The following is a 19,971-nucleotide window of genomic DNA, read 5'->3' on the forward strand; positions in this document are numbered from 1 at the left end:
TGTACAGTCCTACTCTATGTCTTTGACTTTTCTGGCATTCACTGAGAGCCAGCTTGGGTGTTCTGCTGGCTCAGGTCTGGGGACTAGAAGGATGGGGGAAAGGGCCAGTCTCTGTGACTCAGGCTGGCCTAAGATAGTTGCCTGTGAACTGGATAGGGCTGCTGGACCAACTGGGACCCTGGGTGCGAGGCCACCTCTCTAGGCAGGGCCAGGAAGGCTGCAAAAGGAATTAGTTACAGCTGAAAATCTGAAGCAGGAAGCAAGGCAAGTGCATAGTGCCATCAATGTGCAATTCATTTGTGATTGTGAACAGCATATTTGGGATGTGACAGCCGACTGCTGGGTCAAGCAGCCAGCAGAGCTGGGTTGGTTTGGAGGCAGTTCAAGACTCTGAACTGAAAAACCATATTTTTGGGGGAAGACCATGAGCATCTGTTTCAACTCGGAGCCTGGCTCCTCCCCACCGATGTAGCTGGTTTCTTCTGTCACAGTGTATGGGTCCCAACTGTGGCCCCTGGAAACAAAGATCCCAGTTGTTCAATGGCATCTCACTCTTGGGGCTGTGGCTTAGTTATATATTGCTGTGTAACAAGTTACTACAAATGTAGTGGCTTAAAACAACATAAATTTGTTATCTCATGGTTTTCATGCATCAGAAGTCTGGGCACAGTTTAGCTGGATTCTCTGCTCAGGATTTCACTAGGTTGAAATCAAGGTGTTCACAGGGCTGCAATCTCATCTGAAACTTGGAGTTCTCTACTGAGCTCACTGGCTGTTGGCAGAATTTAGTTTCTTGCCATTGTAGAGATTAAGTTTCTTTCTTTTTTTTTTTCTGGCTGTTGGCCAGGGATTACTCTCAGCTCCTAGAGGCTGCCAACCCTGAGGTCCTTGCCACACAACCCTTTCCAAAGGCAGTTCACAACATGGTTGTTTGCTTCTACAAGGCCAAAAAGACAGCATCTGCTGAGGCTTCCTCTTTCCCTCCACCCCGTCTTTCCTCCCTCCATCCTTTCCTCCCTCATTTCTAACTTTTTATTTTGAAATAATTATAGAATAACAGGAAGTTGTAAAAATAGCACAGAAAAGTCCCACATATCTTTTATGCAGTGTTCCCCAATGGTTACATCTTATATAATTATAGTACAATATCCACTCCAGCCAAATGACACTGGTGCAATGTGTGCATATAGTTCTATGCCATTTTATTACATATATAGATTTGTGTAACCACCACAGCTGTCAAGATTCAGAACTGTTTCATCACTTCAAAGGTCTCCCTTGTGCTACTTCTTTATAGTCACATCTACCTCTTTCCCTCCCACCATCTCTAACCCCTGGCAACTGTTAATCTGCTCTCCAACTCTGTAATCTTGTCATTTGACAATGCTATATAACACACAGTATGTGACTTTTTGAGACTGGCTTTTTTGTTTGTGTTTGTTTGTTTTTTATTTAGCATAATGCCCTTGAGATCCATCCAAGCTGTTGCGTATATCAATAGTTCGTTCTGCCCCTTTTTTTTATTGTTGAGTGGTAGTCTATGGTACAGATGTACCACAGTTGATTTAACCATTCATGTTGTGAGGGACATTTTGATTGTTTTCAGTTCTGGCTCTTACAAATAAAACTGTTATGAACAATCATGTGCAGATTTTTCTGTCAACATGAGTTTCCATTTTTTTCTGGGTTAAGTGTACAAGAGTGCAATAGCTCAGTTTTATGGTGAATATATGCATAGTTTTTATTTTTTAAATTTTTTAAAGGTTTTGATTTTTTTTACTTACTTAATTTTGTGTGTGTGAGAGAGATAGAGAGCACATGGGCAGGGGAAGGGGCAGAGGGAGAAGCAGACTGGGATCATGACCTGAGCCAAAGGCAGACACTTAACTGACTGAGCCACCCAGGTGCCCTATATGCATAGTTTTTAAAGAAACTGCCATAGTCTTTTCCAGAGTGGCTGTAATATCTTACATTCTTACCAGCAACGTATGAGCAATTCAGTTTCTCAAATCTTCACCAGCATTTGCTGTTGTCACTATGTTTTGTTTGTTTAGCCTTTTGAATAGGTAGTTTTAATTAGCAATTCCCTAATGGCTAATGATGTTGTACATCTTCTCATGTGCTTACTTACTGTTTGTATATTCTCTTCAGTGAAATGTCTCTTCATAAATTTGGCTTCTTTTCTAATTGGGTTTCTTTTTTCTTTCTTTTCTTTTTTTTACTGTTGAGTTCTGAGAGTTCTTTATACGTTCTAGATACCTGTGCATTGTCAGATACGTGGTTGCAAATATTTTCTCCCTGTCTGGAGCAGCTTGTCTTTTCTTCCTCTTAACAAGGTCTTTCATAGGGCGCCTGGGTGGCTCAGTTGGTTAAGTGACTGCCTTCGGCTCAGGTCATGATCCTGGAGTCCTGGGATCGAGTCCCACGTCGGGCTCCCTGCTCAGCAGGGAGTCTGCTTCTCTCTCTGACCCTCCCCCCTCTCATGCTCTCTCTCTCTATCTCATTCTCTCTCTCAAATAAATAAATAAAATCTTTAAAAAAAAAAACAAGGTCTTTCATAGAAAACATCTTTAATTTTGATGTAGTCAAATTTATTAATTCTTTTATGGATCATGCTTTTCATGTCAAATCTAAGATCTCTTCACTAATTCATAGGTCCCAAAGATTTTCTCCTGTTTTCTTCTAAAATTTTTATAGTTTTACATTTTATATTGAAATCTATGACCCACTTTGAGTTAATTCTTATATAAGGTACAAAGTTTAAGTCAAGTTTTGTTTTGTTTTTTTTGCTTATGAATGCCTAAACACAGCAACATCAAGTGTTGAAAATATTTCTTGTCTCTTTTAAGGGATTACCCAATTAAGTCAGGCCCATCCAGGATAATCATCCTTTTGATTTACCCAAAATCAACTGACTATGGACCTTCATTACATCTGAAACACCCCTTTTCCCATATAGTAGCATAATTATGGGATTGATAGCCCATCATATTTAATGGTCCCACCCACACTTAGAGGGAGGCAATTATATAAGGGTGTGTGGATCATTGGGGTTGTCATCCTAGAATTCTATTACATGTTGGGAGCATCTATTCACACCCAGCTTTTCCTCCCTTGGGTTTGAGAAACTCTGCCTAGCCCTAGGGTCTTGTCCAAGTGAGGATTGGCTCATTTGGAAAGCTCCATAGGGAGCTGAGGGTAGTTATGGGTGCATGTGTACATGCCAAGGGTAGGTAAAGTGCATTGTGTATGCCAAGCCCCAAGGAAAATACGATTTGGCCATTCCTTCCCATAGTTAGGGCTGGGTGCCCTCATCTGAACTAAATAGCTTTGGTGGTGAGGTGAAGCATGGGGTGGAGGAAGGGCACTATTACGTGAGTCCTTTCTTTTAAAATAGAGCTTGGATTAACCAACTCAGAGCAGAAGGTTGTAGGCCCAATTAATGTGGGCAATGCCCATTCTCTCTTGTAATCTATTTTCTAACCTTCACCAGAGTCCATGTTCTGTCACTGACATTCAGCTAATAAGCAGTGTTGGAAGCCCAGAGGTAAAATTTCTTTTAGTTGTGACTTTTTTTTAGCCATGGGATTCCTTTTGTCCTTTTGCACATCTCTCAGAGACTTCCACCACATCTCTTCTGCCCAAAAAAAATCAGGTTTGAAGAAGAGTATGCCCAACTGGAGCCTTCTGGTAAAAGACCCCGACAGCCTTTTTGAAACTGCAGACAGACCACTACCATAGAGGGATTGGGTTCACTCTCTGACTTCTGAATGGAAGGTGACATGGTGAAATTAATTCACAATGGTGTTCTTTCAAGCTGGAACCTACCCGAAAATTGTGAGAAGCAAATGGCCAAGAAACATGAGAAAAATTTAAAAGAAAAAATGAATTGAGAAATGTAAGGGGGAAGCCATTAGAAGAGAGACCCACCTGAAATGAGTGGGATCCAAAACCTGTTTAATTAGTCCTTCATGAGATATATACAATGGAATATTATGCATCCATCAAAAAGAATGAAATCTTGTCATTTGCAATAATGTGGATGGAACTAGAGGGTATTATGCTAAGCAAAATAAGTCAATCAGAGAAAGAAAATTATCATATGATCTCAATGATATGTGGAATTTAAGAAACAAGGCAGAGGATCATAGGGGAAGAGAGGAAAAAATGAAACAAGATGAAACCAGAGAGGGAAACAAAACATAAGAGACTCTTAATCATAGGAAACAAACAGGGTTGCTGGAGAGGAGAAGGGTGGAGGGATGGGGTAATTGGGTGATGGACATTGGGGAGGGTATGTGTTGTAATGAGCACTGGGTATTATATAAGACTGATGAATCACAGACCTGTACCCCTGAAACAAATAATACATTATATGTTAATTAACTGAATTTAAATAAAAAACTACCACAATGATCAGGTCATAAAAAGTGTACAATAAATATATTTTTTAAATACTAAAAAACCCCACAACAATTAGTCCTTCATGAAGCCAAAGGAAAACCTAAAGCAAGAAGAGTGAGGAGGAGCACAGAAGTCTCATATGATCACATTCCCTTATTCTCTCACTCCCATACTTCTCTGAACTTTCTTCTTCACCAGCCCCATCATTCCCAATATGAATGGTACCACGGAGCTGAGCAGTGTGGTAGCCTTGATTCCAATGTATGCTTCTGAAATGGCACTCGAAAGTAAGCAAACTACCCTACATTCTCAAACCCCTCCTTTATGTGTTCTGGATCCTATCGTCATGCCTCCTTCATTATTCAATTGTCAACCTCTGCTGGTTTCTACACACACACACACATACACACACACACACACACACACACCAAGTCTCTCTCATCTAAAAATTTTTTCAAGCTTGTATTTTCCTTCAGTACCATCTTAATTTGTTTGATCTCAGCTAAGCTTCTTGAAAAGTGGTCTAATTCATTGTCCATTTCCTCACCTCTCAGTTATTCCTCAGACCAGTTACTAGGCTCCTGCCACTCCATTAACTACATGGACAATAGTCAGGACAAAATCCATAGGGACATTTCCAGATATTTCTTTTATTAGAACGCTTTTCTACACTATCTGTGCTAACCACTTCTGCCTTTTGAAAACTTACCTTGGCTCTCATGATTCTCCCCTACCATGGCTCACCTCTTACCTCTCTGACTGACTGCTTTTTTTCAGTTCTCATTGGCTTTTATGTGTATTGTAAAAGTTGGCAGATTTGGAAGTCCTGTCCTTAGCCCTCATCACTTCTTTCTATATGCCTTCTCCCTAGATAGCTTCATACTGAGGATTCCCCAAACTCTCAGTCCAATCAAGTCTTTTGGCTGAACTCTAGACCATCTATTGGATCTCTCCTTCTCCTCCTCAAATTTTGCATGCCCCAAAACAAGCTCAATATCTTCCTGAATCTTCTTCTATCAAACTATGAAACTAGAGCCCAGTGATTTTCATCTTTTATTAGTTACATCATTATTCACTCCATCTGTCACAACAGAAACCTGGGTGTAGTTGTCTAGAGTGTAGTTATCTAGATGAACATCATCAAGTTCTATCAATTCTACTTCCTAAATAGCTCTCCAGTATGGCTCCTTCTGTCCATTGCTACTGCCTTCTTTCAGGTCTTTATCCTTCACCATGTCTAGTGATGCTACTGCCTCCTATCTTGTCTCCCTGTCTGGAGTCTTGCTCCTCCATGATTGCTTCATGTAGTGGCCAGAGTGATGAAAAGCCTTTAGAATAATACCTGGGACATAGTAGGTACAGTAAAGTTTTGTTGAATGAACGGATGTCCAAACGCTCTCTGGGGTGCCATACAAAGCTTTGTCTATTTTCTAGCCTCCTTTCCTCTCTTGCTGTTTAGGTTCTAACTAGTGAGTGCAAGAGCAGATCTAACAACAGGTCTTCTGATTCCAAGTTTGAATGCTCTTTCAATCAACTATAGCCCAGCTGCATTCCTTTCAGCCTCATTTCATGGAAATCTTAAAAAACCTTCTGCTTAGGAACATTTGAATGCAGTCCCAACTGGAGGCAAGAGTACTGACAATATGACCTCCCTTTGTCACTTCCCATGAGGGAATGCTATGATGTTACACCCACAAGGGAAGGAAGGGGATAGATTCTATAGAGGTCTAAAGCATGGAAGAATTCAGATCATAATTTTTGCATGTATTAATTCATTCATTTACTCTATGCCAGGCTCCACGCCAGGCCTTGAGGGTATGATGGTGGGCTCCGACGCCTTCAGGAGTATTGATGGACAATGATGGGAGCTTTTGACATATCGGGAAGTAGAAGGGGGTGAGCCTGTGGAGCATGACCTTGGTGGTAGTGGGGAGAGAGCATCTCCCATGCCCAAGAAGAATGGCCAAAGAACTGCCCCAGGATGTGTCCTGGCCCACTGCACCACCAGGGCAATGGGACATCATAAGATGGTGAGCAAAGAGGAAATCCTGAGTCTGGAGCAAAATATTATTACTTGAGCTCCTCACTCCTTGCTCTAACCATCCCTTAGAGCAACAATTATCCCCCATATCTCTGGATACGTAGGATGTGGCCAACTCAACCTTCCTAGCAGTACCCAAGATGGGTGGCAGCATAAACTTCTTTGGGAAGATGTTATTGTGTGGAATGGAACATGTACACCAAGGGACAAGTTACCTAGGATTCTCCTCAGTCTCAGTTTCCCCCCATAAGCCTCTAGCTCTTCACTGGTGACTCACTGAGGTGCCCCCAAACGAGGGTCTTTTATCGAAAATCTTAGAACTTTCTTGACACTATTTGAAAAAAAATATACCAGATAATTGCTGCCAGCATTGTTGGTGGAGAAAGATTGGCCCCTCACACAGCTGACCTGTGAGCACTAAGGCAAGCAGCAGGGATCAAGGCTGCAAAACTTAGCCAGTGGAAGAATGTCTGTACTGTGACCCTGTGCCTTCTCCCCAGGGGTCTGAGCCAGACTCCTAGGCTGGCCTTCTCTGTGCCCCTCTCCCTCCTCCCTCCCCCCTTTCTGGGCAGGGCTGTGCCAGACCAAGAAGACACTGCCCCAGGGGCTCATAAGCTGAGCGAGACAGTCCAATTATCTTCAATTTATGGGGCTCAATTGGAGTGAGTTCAGAAAAGAGCAACCCGAACAATTAAGGGACTGGAGGGCTCACTCAGCTTCTGGGGCAAGATAAAAGGCAGGAGGTCTGAGGCAGCAATAGTGGTTTCAGGGGGAGTGGTGACTAAGGGGAAGGGCCCACAAGAATGTCTGCCAGCAAGTGAGTGTTGAAGCAAGTGAACACCTGGGAAGGAGGGGGCGAAATGAGTGGGAACAAGGCAAGGGGGGTGAGCCCCCAGGAAGGACAGGCAAGAGGCTCAGAGCTCAGATCCAGCTTTGGGGAGTCAAGCTATGTTGAGCAAGTAATAAATTCTGGCTTTCCTAGCCCAGGCCCTGGCTTGAGGGAATCCCAGGAAGTCCCAGAGAACAGAGCAACCAGAAGGGTGGTGCCTCTGACAGAAAGAAGGCCTAGACCTGAAGCCTGTTGAAAGCTCAGGCCCTATAAGAGGGTCATATGATGGAGAAAATAATGGTTTGCTGGGCTGGTTGAGCTCCAAAGTGTCCTGGGATATCTGTTCCAGCCCTGTTAAGATCCCACAGGGATGGATGCTCCTAACCCAACTCAATTCTTCATTTAGAATTTGTATCAATACTTAAGAGGTAGAGTGGGCATGGCCTAGTACTGGTTGGCAATGGGCCCTGCTTCCGGACCAGCCTCTACTTCCATTAGGCTGTGTGACCTTGGACAAGTCCTGTTCTTTCTCTGGGTCTGTTTCCTCCTCTGTCAAATAAGGAGAACCTTCTGAAACTGTTGAACCCTCTGCCTTTTGATAAAATCTTAAACAGAACCCTACTGTATAAAGCAGTTAAAAGCAATTGCTTTGTTAATAGAAATGTATTTATTAAGTTCAAATTTATGTCTTTTACTTTATTATAAAGTAAATCAATGAGAATTATGGGGCTCTTTTGATCAAATCATTTGAAATGAATAGTCACAGCTCTTGGTTGCTGTCTGAAATCTGCCAGCACCTCCAATGTTTGCAGAACCCCTAAAGTTCCTCTGTAAAGCCCAAGGGCCCCCACAGAACTCTGAGTGAAAGCTATCACCTCAGTTATCTCCCCATATTCCTTCCAACTCAGACTTTTTCAAAATCTAGACTGTGTATCCCTAGAAGGTGGACACTCTGTATCCTTTATCTTGTGTCCCCAGTACCTTGGAACCTTGATGCCTGACCCAGGGCTTTGCACAAATTTTCCAAAAAAAGTCTGTTGGATTGAATTGGGGACCTTTGGTCAGGTTACAGAGGTGGGCCTTGGTTGGGAGGGTGCCCTACTCAGACACAAGGGCTCTGCTCTCTTCAGAGCTCCCTCCCAGATGACTGAGAGGAGCACTTTTGGAGAAGGAGGGCTTAAGTCCTGGTCTTTGGGTGCATCACTCCTGCCAAGCTCCTTTTCACTTCAGGTGCAATCTCTGGAAGGTTTCACTTCTGGGTGCCAAAGAGGCAGCCCAAACCAGGATTTTTTAGAGGTTGAGCAAAGCCAAGCTGGCCATAGTAGAGGAGGTGGCCTGGGCAAGAAGGAGCAGAGTGAAACTGAGCTGAGTACACTTGGACATGGAATGCTGACTGTGGAAATGACTTCGCAAAGCAGCTTACTAAGCAAGGGTTTGGGAACTACAGGTGCCGTGCGGTTTCCCGTGCAGTTGTCCTTGACTGGCAGGTGATTTTAGGTTGTCCCTTGAGAGACTCTGGAGTTCGTTTTGATTGATTGTTGTTCATTTTTTTCCTTTTGTATCTGCTGCAGAATTTCTTAAAATAAAAATTTTTAATTAGTTTCATGGTGCAAAGTTCCAAAGGAACACAAAGGTATGTAGTGGGAAAAAAAGTATGTCTCTTTCCTTCCCTAGTCACATGATATCTTTTCCCAGAGACAACCATGATCACCAATTTCTTTATACATATATCCTTCCACAGATATGTTATGCCTGTACTACATTTATATATCCTTCCAGAGATATCTATACAAATACAAACAAATAATGTTTGTGCATGTGTGTATGTGTTTCTGTTTTCGGTTCACCTCCCACAGAAATGGAAGTATTCTGTACACAATGCTCTTCATGTTCTTTTTAATGACTGCATAGTATTTCATTGTATGTGTAAACAAAATTTATTTAACCCATCTTTTATTGATGACATTTGGGTTCCTTCTAATCATTTCTGTTATACACAATGCTGCAATAACTATTTTTTTGAGATTTTATTTATTTGAGAGAGAGAGAGCATGAGCAGGGGGAGGGGCAGAGGGAGAAGCAGAGGGAGAAGCAGGCTTCCTGCCGAGCAAGGAGCCCGATGAGGGACTCGATCCCAGGACCCTGGGATCATAACCTGAGCTGAAGGCAGATGCTTAACCGATTGAGCCATCCAGGCACCCATAACTATTCTTGAACATACATAATTTGGCCAAGGTGTGGGCATATCTTACTACAGAGTCCTTGAGCCAGATTTTAAGCCCAACTGTGAAGCTTCAGGAGGGAACACTCTGGAATGCTTTAGAAGCCTAACTGCCTTCTTTTACCACTTTGCTGCTTTCCTTGACCTTCAAGCTGGTGCAACTAAGTACTATTTTGGGACATTAAGAAGAAGGTGGGCAAAGGCCTGGTAGGAGTTTAACCCCCATTGGTTAACAATGTCCCCTTGGCTAACAATTCCTATTTGGTGATATTTGCCCCTTGAACCATTTAAGCAGTGGCCAAATGACAGACTGGTTTTAGACACGAGGCAGACAATGGAAGTCCATGAAACAAGCTGCATGTAAAACAATAAATGGCAACTGACACCTAGCTTCAGTCTTATAAACCAGATGGGGAATCGTGGGGGTGGGGCTGACCAGGAGAAAGCACATTCCACCTAAAGAGGGCGGAGTCAGTTCTAGCTGACAATGAGGGCCCAGTACTGTCAGGTCTTCTGAATTTTTTTTAAATGTATTTATTTATTTGAGAGAGAGAGCAAGAGCGGGAAGGAAGGGCAGAGGGAGAGGGAGAAGCAGGCTCCCAGCCGAGCAGGGAGCCTGATGCGGGCCTTGATCCCAGGACCCTGAGATCATGACCTGAGCCGAAGGCAGATGCTTAACCGACTGAGCAACCCAGGCGCCCCATGTCTTTTGAATTTTTAAGAAGCTAGAAATACAGATTTTGTGTGAATTCATCCCAATTCATATACAATGATAGTAATAGTAATTGCAAACACCCATAGAGCACTTACTGTGTGGCAGGTACTGGTCTAAGTGCTTTAGATATCATAACTCAATATTCACTGTACCTCTATGAGGTCGAGTACTATTGTTTCTCTCCATTTTACAAATGGGCAAAGTGAGGCACAGAGAGTTTAGAGCACTTTCCCAGAGTCACGCAGAACAAATAGCAGGGTCAGGAAGTGAACTTAGGCCATGTCCTTAATGACTATTCTCTTGAACTTTTATTGAACACTCGCCTTCCGTCTCTCATTGAGGAAACCTAAGTCAAATTTAAGCACTGCACAGACCAACACTACCAAGCCAAAGTGTCTCTGGAAGTCTCCAGTTGGAAACCTCAGCTTTAGAGGGTATCCAGCACGAGGTTGGCTGTTGCTCACCTGGTCTTTCAAACCTCGACACTGACTGAGTCCCCCTGCCATCGTTCAGACCCAGGCCAGGGGTCCACACAGCCCAGGAGCTGGGTGAAAGTCATTTTCTCTGCTCTGGTCACACGGCCTGTGTTCTCAATTGCTCTTGAGGACAGAGTGAGGGTACGGGGCTAGGGCCAGTTGGCCTAGCTTTGGGTCCTCTACAAATCATAGAACTGGGGGTGAAAAGGTGCTGGCGTTGGTTTTGGAGTTAGAATTCTTGGCTTCCAGGCTTGGCCTTTTGCTCTGCATTTTTTTTAAAGATTTTATTTATTTATTTGAGAGAACGACTGAGAGAGAGAGAGCACGAGAGGGGGGAGGGTTAGGGGGAGAAGCAGACTCCGCACTGAGCAGGGGGCCCGATGCGGGACTCGATCCGGGGACTCCAGGATCATGACCTGAGCCGAAGGCAGTCGCTTAACCAACTGAGCCACCCAGGTGCCCGTGCTCTGCGTTTTTTAGTAATGGTTTTTATTTTGCTGGGGGCAGGGTGTCGTTTGGCCTTTCTGATCCTCAGCTCCTTCATCTGTAAACCCAAACTAATAATTCCTACCACACAGGAGTATTGTGAGGAGCAGCATGACACTGCGTGTACATGTGCACTACAAATGGAGGAGGATTTTCTTAGCAGTAGAGCTTGTCTGGGGGATAGGAAACTGTCATTTCCCTGAAGAAGCTACCCCGAGATGCAGTCAAGAAAGATGAGCTGTCTCTTCTTACCCCACCCTCCTCAGGGTTATGGTTTTGCTCCCAAGCTCTTTCGTCCACCAGGCCGCTTCTAAGACCATGAATGAGACATACCTAACTTTGGCCATGGGTCCTGGAGTCCAAGGGTGCCGGGCAGCCTGAAATTTACCAGGTGTGCTTTCTTTGCCAATGAATCTAACTTTGCCAATTTTCCTGCTTCACTTGTCCACTTTTCCATGGTAATTTACATGTTTGTGTGTTGCGTTCAACGGGCTAAATTGAATATAGGAGTCTCAAACCTTTGCTCATAAAGAGCTACCTATAGTTTGACACCTGTGCAGGTTAGGCTCCTCAAGGAAAAAAAAAAAAAAAACCAGGCTGAAAGCAAGACAACATTAGGGAGAAACCTGGTTTTTATGTCATCAACCACTTTGTGAAAGGACAGTGTGTCCTTGTTGAGAAAAAGCCTCATGTACCAGCAGGAGGGCCACAGGGGAGTGGACAACATGACTGGAAAGAGGAACAGGGAGACCGGGAGATGGGTGGAGAGCAGAAAGGATCTAGGGGACAGGGGAAACAAAGGGAGAGGGTGAAAGAATAAACATGGATGTGTTCCTCTGCTCCAGGGGACGCAGGCACTCTGTTCTCTGTATTTCTCCAGTGTTGTGACAGTGTGATGGTGAGTAAACACTATTCACATAGATGCCTATGCAGTCCTGTGCAGAGTCCCACAGAGCCTCCCACTGTGCTCAGTTTCTGTTCTAGCTCCTTTTCTACTCAGGGCAGCCTACCAGGGGGAGGCCTTTTACTCTGGATTTGAGTTGAGGCCAGGCCAAAATAGTGAGGTCAGAGTGTGGAGGGTCTCGAACGCCAGCTTTCAAATTTTCCAAGCAACAGGAACCATTACAGGGGCAGGATGCCAGGCCACTGCTCCAGGAGGCTCCTGGCTCAATGCAAGGAAATCTGGGCTGCAAGGGCAAGAGGCTGGGAGGCTGGAGGCCACTTGGGGGTTAATGAGGATGAAGGGATCTGTTGAGGATGTAGAACAAACACACAGACAGAGATACAGGATATCTGGGTCATATAGTAGGGGAGTGGAAGGGACCAAAGGAGGAGGCCCAGAGAACTGCATTCTTGCACCAGGGGCTGAGAGGAAAGGCAAGGCTATTAACATAAACAGTAAATTGGCCCCTTAATGACTGTAGCCCCTTTTCATCAAAAGGCTGCCCTAGCAGCCCTGACCTCCCTTTAGTTCAGGCCTGGCTGGGGTGGGCGGCGGGGCGGCTAAGGGTGGCGGCTGTGGTGGAAGCTCCGTCTCATCCCAGGGGCCAGGGAGGATCGAAGTCTGAATGGGCTGCAAAGGGAGGGCGCCACCCGGCCGCAGCCGCTCCCGTACCCCGCCCTGGCCCCCCGCTTCGGCCCCACTTTGGCCTGGCGGGTCGGAAAGCCAAAGACCTCCAGAGGCAGAGGAAACCAGGCAACGGCGGGGGACCGGAGTGGGGGGCAGGGGCGGGGGCGGCGACGGGCCTGTACCCGGGAAGTGCGGAAGTGGGAGAAAGAGGCGGACTGGGGAGAGCCCGCTCGGCAGGCGCCGACGGACCCCTGCGCCAGGCCCGGTTCGGCTGCGTCTCCGCCTCCCCGGCGCCTCCAGCTCGGGTAGGAGGAGCCACAGCGCCACCCAGCGGCCGGTGGCGGGGAACGGCAGTCAGGGCTCTTGAGTGGCCCCAAAGAGAGGGGGCAGCTGAGTGGAACGGGGCCCCAGAGGAGGGCCTGGAGGCAAGCGAGTGTGAGGGTGGGTTACACAGGAGTCGATGGGCTCTTAAGCCAGACCCTCCATTCACTTCGCCCACCATTCCATCTGGCACGCAGCACTAGATGAATCTTACTCTAGGTCAGCCGATGATATTCCTCTTGAAATCAAAACTCTTCCATGGCTCCCAAGGGGTCTCAGTATAAAGCCCTCATTCCCCAGCTTGACCTTCCAGGTCTTCTATGTTTTTTGACCTCAGGCTGTCTTTCAAGCTTCATCTCTTGCCTTCTACTCCGCACATCCTACCACCACTCACTCCCGCCCAAATGAATCACTCATGGCATCCACATCCATTGACTTCGTGAACCTTTACTAAGGCACTGGGGGAACAAGGAACAGACAAGACAAGATGCTTGTCAGCTCAGAGGTTACATCCAAACGAAGAGCGAGGCAATAAACAAGAAAGCCAATGTGTAAGAAGATCGTTTCACATAGTTATCAGCACCAGACCATATAAAAGGCAGGGTGGCATGAGAGTGTCTGGAACAAGAAGGGACTACCGTATCTACAGTAGTCAGCAAAGGCCTTTGTCCGAAAGTGCCATGTGAGCTGAGATCTGATGATCTCCGAAGGAGAGTGAAGAGGAGTCAGTCAGCCTTGCAAAATTCTGGGGGAAGAACAGTTCAGACTGAGGAAGGCCAAGTACAAAGTTCTCGAGACAGGAACAAGCTCTGTATATGAGAGGAAAAGAAATAAGGCAGGGTTGCTGGAGGATGGTGAAAGGAGTGTACTGGGTGAAATTGATGACAGGCCAGGTAAGGCCCCTTGGGCCAAGATGAGGAGTCTGGATTCTATTCCTACTGAGATGGGAAGCTAACGGGGTGGGTTTTAGCAGGGGAGAGGCAAGATCTGATTTGCATTTTTCAAAGATAGCTCTGGGTGGACTGTGGCAGGGGGACAAGATTGGGAAGCAGGGAGACCAGTTAGGAGGCCACTGCAGTGGCCCAGGAGAGAGCGATGAGAGAGAGAGATGGTGGCCTGGTCCAGGTGGTGACAATGGAGGTGGGAGAAATGGTCAGAATCTCATAATTTGAGCGATTTCTGTTCATGTTTTTTCCTCCTGACCAACCCAGGAGCTTCTTGAGGGCAGATTCCCTGACTGAGTGATCATCGAATTCCCACCTTACACCCGTAAAGCAGTTGGTCTAAGAGGTGCTCACTGCTTAGTGAATAGATCTGTGACCCTCCACAGAGGATGTGACAACAGAGAATGGCAGTGAGACAGAAACTTGGGCCTGGGGTGGGTCTTCTTTCTAGCTCCTCTGATGCACTTCTCCCTTTTCCCTTCTGTGTCCCCCAGTGTCTTCTAAAACTGTTCTGAGAGGGAAGGAAAGTAGGAATTATGAATCCCTCCTCTGTGCTAGGAACTTTCACATATATGACTTCACTTAAATGAATTTATTTAATCTTTATAACATCTAATCCCATTCCTTCGTTTTAGAGATAAGCAGATTGAAAACTCAAAAAAGCAAAGGGACTTGATGAAAGGCAAAATCGTCATGGCAAAAAATATTCACAATTTTGAGTCCTATATAAATTTCTTCCCCCATTTCAAAATACACCCTCATTCTGTTTCTCTGTACCCATTATGCTAAGGTCTTTTCAGCCTCTTGTTAATTGCTAGCATTACACGATGCATAGAAATTTCAGAGTGAAACTGCAGGTCTTGAAGAAGATTCAGGGTTTCCTGAAGTCAGTGAAAGTGATGTCGAAGACCATCACCAATATCATATGAAGTCCTTGATAAATGGTGCTTTGGCAGAGATAGACCAGTTACCACTGGCAGAAGAGAACATTGACCTGGATAATGACAGGATCAAGGCTTCAAAGCAAATGATTCAACTCTCAAAGGATTATAAGAGGTCCTTGGGATAATTGAAGAAGCTCTCTAATTTTGGAAAAACAAAACAAAACTGTTTATGATGGTGCGGCAAGAGGCACTATTGTGTTCCCATGCACTTTGGTCAGGAAATTATGTTATCCCTCAATGCTTGAGTCATTCTTTGTTCATTCTAAGAAGGAGTGCATATTTGCAAGTATTTACACGTTTCAAAAAATCAAAAATATTGTCCCCATTTTCCATCTTTTTTCTCAAGAAAGTCCCAGTCAAACCCTTTTGCCCTTTCCCCCCACTCTACTGTGAAGTGTTGGTCCCTACTTCAAGTGGGTTCATTGTAAGTGGCCTTTTTCTAGCACCACTTATCCTCAAAGGACAAGGACTTCATGGAGCCCCCGCCTCCTCTTCATCCCGTGATTGGGAAGCCTGGCTGCACATGTGCATTAGAACCTCTTGTGGAGTTTGTGAAACAATACTGAAGCTGGGACCCCAACCCAGACTAACTAAATCTGAATCTCTGCTGGGTGGGGGGCAGAGCAAGAGCTTCCCAGGTCATTCTGTTGAACTATGGCCCGCACACCTCCTTGCATATGCTGAGGCAGAAGGGACTGAGGCTGTGTGCGGTTAGCCTGAAGGGAGAGCACCAGGCTCTGGGCCCAGGGCAAAGGGGTAGCTCAGGGGGGCAGCTACAGGGCAGTCTCCAGGAGTCGAAGGGCAAAATGGGGCTGGTCAGGCTACACACATACCTTGTTTTATCACGCTTCACTTTATCACGCTTTGCAGAGACTGTGGGGTTGTTTTGTTTTGTTTTGTCTTTTAACAAACAGAAGTTTTGTGGCAACCCTGAGTGGAACAAGTCTGTCGGCGCCGTTTTTGCAACAGCGTTTGATCACTTCATGTCTCTATGTGACAATTTGGTAATTCTCACAAGATTTCGAACTTTTTCACTATTACGGTATTTGTTATGGTGATCTGTGATCAGTAATTACAACTCCCTGAAAGCTCAGAGGATGGTTAGCAATTTTTTAGCAATAAAGTATTTTTAAATTAAGGTATGTACATTTTTTAAAGATTTTATTTATTCATTTGTCAGAGAGGGAGAGAGTACAAGCAGGGGGAGAGGCAGAGGCAGAGGGAGAAGCAGGCTCCCCGCTGAGCAAGGAGCCCGATGCGATGCGGGGCTCGATCCCAGGACCCTGGGATCATGACCTGAGCTGAAGGCAGACGCTTAACCAACTGAACCACCCAGTCGTCCTGGGATATACATTTTTTTAGATGTAATGCTACGGTACACTTAATACACTACAGCATAGTGTAAACATAACTTTTATACACACTGGGAAACCAAAACATTCATTTGACTCACTTTTATTGTGCTGGTCTGGAACTGAACAACACAATATCTCTGAAGTATGCCCGTACTTCCTTGGCATGGCTATGGTGTCTTTTACTCCCTTAGCACTGTGGGTGTGTAGCCTCCTCTAGCCCCTCACCTTTTTTCCCTATGCCCAATGCCAAGAGAGCCTGGCTCTCCTTGTTGACATGTGGTGAGAGAAAAACTCGAATGTTAGAGTAAGCATATCACGGTTGCCGAACACAGAACATCATGTTATCTTGTGGATCTATCATGTGTGGGTCTTTTACTGCTGTAGTCCCAACATTGAGCACAGTGCCTGACATATATAGGCATTGCTCGATAGGTATGTTTCAGTGAATGAATGACTGTGTTGAATAGAGGCAGGATGTAATAAGTACCACGAATAAGGTGCAACACCTGCAAAGTGTTCTAGAAGTACAGATCACTCTCGGCTTGGGAGAGGGGGAGTGTGGAAGTCTTCATAGCAAAGGGGGCCATTTGAGCTGGACTGTGAAAACTGGGTGAGGCAGTGATAGGTAGAGGTGGAGAGAAGGCATTCCAGGCAGAAGAAACAATGTAGGGGTGCCTGGGTGGCTCAGTCGGTTAGGCGTCTGCCTTCGGCTCAGGTTATGATCCTGGAGTCCCAGGATTGAGTGCTGCATCAGGCTCCCTGCTCTGTGGGGAGTCTGCTTCTCCCTCTGACCCTCCCCCTTCTCGTGCTCTCTCTCTCTCAAATAAATAAAATCTTAGAAAAAAGAAAAAAAAAAAAGGAGAAACAACGTGAGCAAAGGGTAGGAGATGAGAAGGCACAGAGCTCATTCAGTGAACAGCCAGCAGGGAAATGTGGTTGGGACTTGAGTGTGGGATAGCCTCCGGTGGAAGATCAGACTGGTGGGATAGGATCAGAATATGCAGAGCCTTGAAAGTCATGCTCAGAAATTTACTCTTGATTGTACAGGCAACGTGGAGCCAGCTGATGTTTGGATCACAGGTGTAATCTGTTTGCTTTGGGAAGATTAGATGTGTGCTGCATGGCGACAGTTCTTTCATGAAATATTTCTGGAGTGCCTCCTAAGTGCCTCAGCGCCCTGTGCTGGGGGAGGGTGGGCTGGAGTTGGAGGGATTGAACAACTTTTTTTCTGAGATGAGTTGGTAGGCCATTGCGGTAGTTCAGGCGAGAGCTACTGCAGGCCTGTGAGTGGTGGAGTGGGAGGGGGGTGGAAAGGAGGGGAAGGAGTTGACACGTGACAGAGGTAGAATTGACAAAACTTGGTGACCATTTTAAGTAGGGGGTGAAGGGGCATCTGGGTGGCTCAGTCGGTTAAGCCTCCGACTCTTGATTTCGGCTCAGGTCGTGATCTCAGGCTCGAGTGCCATGTGGGGCTCTGCGCTCAGAGCGGAGTCTGCTTGTCCCTCTCCCTCTGCTCCTCCCTGCCATTCTCTCTCTCTCTCTCTCTCAAATACATAAATAGATTAATAAAGAAATAAAATCTTTAAGTGGAGGTGAAGGACAGAGAAAAAAGCCTGAGCAGTGATAATAATAATGATCAATACTTGTGCAGCTCCTTCCATGGCAGCTGTTGTGCAAAGTGCTTTAGGTTCGCCATGTAATTCGCACCATAACACTTTTGACAGATGAGGTCACCATGGCTCAAAGAAGTCAAGGGACTCATGCAAAGCCGGACAAGCAGGAGACGGCGGTGCTAGATTTTGCGCTCACACGCTCTGGCTCCAGGGGCGATGTCCTAACCTCCCTGTTCTGCTGCTTTGGGGGGTGTTGGGGGGATTTGTGCTTTCTTGGCAAAGGAATTCAGAAGCTGGGTGAGGATACCAGATTCCCCCCTAACACATGCCCTCCCTTGCCCTGTTTATGTGAAAAGCTGGTGGTGGCAGAGGGCTCTGTCTGTCGCCCTTCCGGCAGTTCTTCCTGGGTGCCTTTCACTTCTGTGCTGGGTACACGGGCCCCTAGGGAAGCAGCGGGGGAGACACACAAGACTGGTAGACTACAACCCAAGGCTGCAGCAGCTGTGGGAATCTGGAGATCCCCAGGCCCTGTGGGGACTGCAGATGTGTTCAGCCCCCACAGAGGTTTGCTTTCTGCAGACCTGAGCCAACATTTAGAAGCGAGGGGGCTTCGCGAAGAAAAAAGCCAAGATCTGGCATCCGTGGGCCCACATTCCCACAAGACAACCCTGGGCTTGAGCTGCCCCCTCCAGACTGTACGCACCCTGCACTTGTCACCACTCACGACCTTGGAGTCTGCCCTTCACCTCAGCCTGGCCCACCTCGCACACTCACCCTTATCCATCTGATCGTTGCAGAAGGTTGATTTTGTGACTCCTTGTCTGAATGGCCTCCTGCAGAGTTTGCTTTTTTTTTTTTTCTGAGACTTGAGCCAACAAGGGGGGGGGGCCCTCCCGCAGGGTCAGTGTCCTCTGGTCCCGCCCCTTCCACAAGCCCTAGACTTTTTCCTTTCTCTCGCAGGGCTTGATGCCACAGAACAAAACCATGAAGGGAGGGTTATCATCAAGTCTTACCATTTATTTCTTTATGGGGTTAAACAAGAGCAGAGAGGCCTCTGCCCCACAATGCAACAAAACAGAAAGCAGTACACATACAGAGACTCTCACCGGAACACAGAGGCAGGGGGGAGGGGAACAACGGAATCATAGCCAGGTGAGGGCAGAAGGGACGGGGGACTGCTAGGAATCCAGCTTGGAGACTCAGTCATAGGAACTAGTGCAAGAAAGGTCTACTCATGAAGCACAGTGTAGAAAATGGCATAAGAAAGCTGCCCCGCTCTGCTGCTTGTGACGGAGTGCAGGGGGCAGCCGGAGGGGTGGTGGACGACCTGGGTGGTGAGGTGGACAGGGACAGTCAAATGACTTCGAGGTGGAGTGAGGTGCCCCTTTCCCCTGCCACTGGGCAAGGCCCTGGGCTGGTCTGAGCCAGGGGTCTCCTGGGCACTTGGTGACGGGGAAGAGAGGATGGGAGTCTCCAAGGGTCCATTCTTTGGGACCCTAAGGTCCCCCTTTACTCCCCAGTCCCTTTTCCCCTCCTGAGGCTGCAGGAGTTGGAAGGCAGGACCTAGGGTCTCTCACATCTACAGAAGTGACTCTGGAAAGGAGCCAGCACCTCTTCCCCTCCCCAGCTGAAAAGAGCACTCTAGGGATGGGGCATGTGGCTAGGCCCGAAGTGCTGTGGGCCAAACAGGGGAGTGTGTGGGCAAGGGCACGGGGATCGGGGGAGGGAAACAGGCCATGACAAATGAGAAAACTGGCAGGGAAGGACTCCCCAGTCCCATGGAGCCTATTTGGGACCCAGTGGAGGTCCTTGAATGATTCCCTCTCTCCTGGGGAGGTCTCCCATCTCTCCCCTGCCAACCACTTCCGGCTGTCCCCTCCCCATCCCCTTACTCACTGGCATCGCAGCCTAGGACACAGGCCCTTCTGGCACCGAAAGCCCCTCGGCCTGCCCCAGGAACACAGTTCTGGCTGCCTTTCTTGTCTGCTCCTATTGGCTTGTGGATGTCCCAGGCAACATGGCCTCCCACTCCCAGGAGATCAGCACAAGGCT

Source organism: Halichoerus grypus, chromosome X (assembly GCF_964656455.1).
Source record: "Halichoerus grypus chromosome X, mHalGry1.hap1.1, whole genome shotgun sequence".
Classification (NCBI taxonomy): Eukaryota; Metazoa; Chordata; class Mammalia; order Carnivora; family Phocidae; genus Halichoerus; species Halichoerus grypus.